Consider the following 360-nt stretch of genomic DNA (forward strand, 5'->3'; position numbering starts at 1 on the left):
TTAGCCATTACCAATAATGAGGAGGGCTGTCCGGCTGCTCTAACGCTTCAGTAATTGCAGGGAATATTACTTGACAGCGTAAGGCTTTCTCGCCAGGTTTTCCGGTTTTTTAATAGCAGGTTTATTTTTGCTTCCCGCGCTGCTAGTCAAAACCTGCAGGCAAATCCTGCAGCCTCCTCCAGCATCCCTCCGGCCCCTGCGCAAGGCGGGGCTCACCTGCAGGGAGCCCCGCAGACTGCCTCACCTCGGAGAGCCTCCGCCGGAGAGAAATGGGCACCGCCGCCCGGAGCGGAGAGACGCCCGGAGAGCGGACGGGCAGCCTCGGGGGAGGCGGTCGCCGGAGCACCCCGGAGCTCCCGC

Source organism: Phaethon lepturus, unplaced genomic scaffold (assembly GCF_000687285.1).
Source record: "Phaethon lepturus isolate BGI_N335 unplaced genomic scaffold, ASM68728v1 scaffold14126, whole genome shotgun sequence".
Lineage (NCBI taxonomy): Eukaryota > Metazoa > Chordata > Aves > Phaethontiformes > Phaethontidae > Phaethon > Phaethon lepturus.